This window comes from Octopus bimaculoides, chromosome 19, assembly GCF_001194135.2.
Source record: "Octopus bimaculoides isolate UCB-OBI-ISO-001 chromosome 19, ASM119413v2, whole genome shotgun sequence".
Lineage (NCBI taxonomy): Eukaryota > Metazoa > Mollusca > Cephalopoda > Octopoda > Octopodidae > Octopus > Octopus bimaculoides.
Genome location: NC_068999.1, coordinates 47,435,302 through 47,438,685, shown reverse-complemented (window position 1 = coordinate 47,438,685; position 3,384 = coordinate 47,435,302).

Below are 3,384 nucleotides of genomic sequence, written 5' to 3'. Positions count from 1 at the left end.
GGTTCAGTGCCACTGCATGGCATCTTGGGCAAGTGTCTTCTACTATAGCCTCGGGCTGACCAAAGCCTTGTGAGTGGATTCGGTAGACGGAAACTGAAAGAAGCCCGTCGTATATATATATGTATGTGTGTGTTTGTGTGTCTGTGTTTGTCCCCCCAACATCGCTTGACAACCGATGCTGGTGTGTTTATGTCCCTGTAACTTAGCGGTTCGGCAAAAGAGACTGATAGAATAAGTACTAGGCTTCTAAAGAATAAGTCTTGGGGTCGATTTGCTCGACTAAAGGTGGTGCTCCAGCATGGCCACAGTCAAAAGACTGAAACAAGTAAAAGAGTAAAGAGTATACACACACACACACACACACACACATCCAAATTGAGGGAATGGAATACGTAAAATATACACTACATATGTTTTTTAACTAGCCAAAGCTCATGATGCAATTATTATGTAATAAACTCTACTCGCTGTAGCTAATCATCAAGTTGAGATTACCTTAAAGAAGACTACATAGTCGCAGAGAATTTCTAAGTCGGCCAAAACACGGCAGTGAGTTCAACGAAATAGAAAAGCTAGTAGTAAAAAAATATAAACAACAAAAACAATCAAAACAGTAAGTTTGAAGGGCCAATGAGCAGTATAACAAATGGTAAGACCCTAAATATACGAGAGTTGGTGTGCAGACGTACGTAAGCATGCCTGTGTATTGGCACCTTGACCTCAACTCCGCCACGCCTTTACCCATATAAATTTGGACGACAGCATTCTAGTAGTCCACTAAAAGGTGTCATCACATCTCTTGACAAGATTTTTATGGCCACAATGTTATTCGCCATAATGATAACACTCCTTTTCTTTTTCTTTTTTCTTCTTTCTTTCCTTCTCTTTCTCCTTTTCTTTTTACTTAACTTAGTAATAATCCTATCGTCTGTAGGAAGAGGGCATGAGATTTTGAGGGGAGGGGGCTTAGTCAATTACTTTGACCCAGCGCTCAACTGGTACTTGATTAATTAACTCTGACACCTAAGGCTACTAGATGCAGCTTTCCATCGGAGTAGAAAAGTAACCGGGTTCTTATGGAACCATCTTGAGAAAAAACAACAACAACAACAACAATAATAATGGTCTTAGATTTTGGCACAAGGCCAGCAATTTGGGGGGAGGTGGTAAGTCGATTACATTGGTCACAAGGATCAACTGGTACTTACTTTATGAACCCTGAGAAGGTAAAAGGCAAAGTTGACCTCGGCAGAATTTGAATTCAGAATGTAAAGATTGATAAACAACAAAAATAACAAAAATGGTTTCAAATTTTGGCACAAGACCAGTAGTTTTGGGGCAGAGGTTCAAGTCAGTTACATTGACCCTAGTGATCAACTGGAACTTATTTTATTGACCCTGAAAAGATGAAAGGTAAAGTCGACCCCAATGGAATTTGAACTCAAAACATGAAGACAGACAAACAACAACAACAATAACCAGTAATTTTGCAAACACACAGACAAACACACAAACTGACAAAGACCAGTGACTACAATAACATTGCTTTGCTTATGCATGCAGGGTTAATGATAATAAGAGCAGTCAGAGAGCGCAAACCTTCGCCAAGGCAACACCAACGTCCTCTCAACGATTAGCCAGAGATGATTTTTTAAAATGAGAATATCTGAAATAAACTCAACTGCTCTCACAAGCAAGACTACTAAAAATGAACCCAGCCGCTCTTAAAAATTAAGCAAAAAAAATATGGAAAAATAATCCAGGATCCTTATCCAGTACCAGATTGATCCCAAAATCTAGTCAGTTCATGCCAGTAATGAGGTCAAACATCCCTGAAAGTTTCATCTGAATCCATCCAGCGGTTCTTGAGATATCTTGTCCATTGACTAACAAACAAACACAACTGGAAACAACACCTTTGCCTTCGCTAAGGCAGACGGAATAAGTGTTCCAAATTTTCACACAATGCAATCAATTTTAGGAGGAAATGGACGGTCATTTCCGTTGGCCAAGTACTTGACTGGTACTTTATGTTATTGACCTGGAAAAGATGAAAGGCAGATTTGATCTCGGCCGGATTTGCGCTCAGAAAGTAAAGAGCCGGAAGAAATCGCATTAAGCGTTTTGAGTATTGTGTTTACCACCTTCATAATAAACAGTTTTGAAATTTTGATACAGAGCCAGCAATTTTGGGGGAGGGGAAAAGTTGATTACATCAACCCCAGTGTTCAACTGGTACTTAATTTATCAACCCTGAAAGGATGATAGCAAAGTCAGCCTTGGCAGAATTTGAACTCAGAACATAAAGATGGATGAAATGCAATTTTGCCCAGTGTACTAACAATTCTGCTAACAAACCTTAATAATAATAATAATAATAATAATAATAATAATAATAATTTTTTTAAAATCAAAGCTTCTATAAATTTCTTTATAATTATTTCTTAGGTGCATTCAGTTTCAAATACACCATTTTCTTTGATACAAATTCAGCTCATCCCACCTGGAAGTTATCTCTTCTGACAGCAAAATGTAAACTGAAACAGTTTATGCAAATAGCTAACGAAAAGCATTGAATTCTTTCCAACCAAACATCAGTAACATATCTAGGGTGGGCAAGGCAGCCCATCTACCCTTGGTGGTGCTTTTATACAGGCGGCACATTTGGGTCAGCTTGTATAAGCCTGTATGAGGAGGAGGTGGACTCAAGGGCTATCCCAGGTGGCACACATGCTAGCAACACCACTGCCAAACGTCAAAGTGTTTGAATGTAATATGAGACGATAATTTGTTGCTTAACACAAATTTACATGGAAGAGGAAGTAGGATGGTGGTATGTTCTCATCTTTCACTCGAGAATTACTGACATAACTAAGAACTGGAACTAGATTGTGAATTCCACTGGCAGTAGTAAAAGTGAAACAAGATCATGTCTCACACACACACACACACACACGTGTGCATGCACAGACTAATAGTAAATGTAATAATTTCCATGAAAAGATTCACCACTATACTCTTTACTCTTCTACTTGTTTCAGTCATTTGACTGCGGCCATGCTGGAGCACCGCCTTTAGTCGAGCAAATCGACCCCCAGGACTTATTCTTTGTAAGCCTAGTACTTATTCTATCGGTCTCTTTTGCCGAACCGCTAAGTTACAGGGACGTAAACACACCAGCATCGGTTGTCAAGCGATGTTGTGGGGACAAACTCAGACACACAAACACATACACACACACACACACATATATATAAATATATATATATATATATATACCCGCTCCCATTGATTGCACCTAGTATAGCACTAGTGTAGCAATAATTGGGTACCCTCCCAGCAGTATACTGGATAGATACTATCCCTTAGTGGGTTGTACCCCCA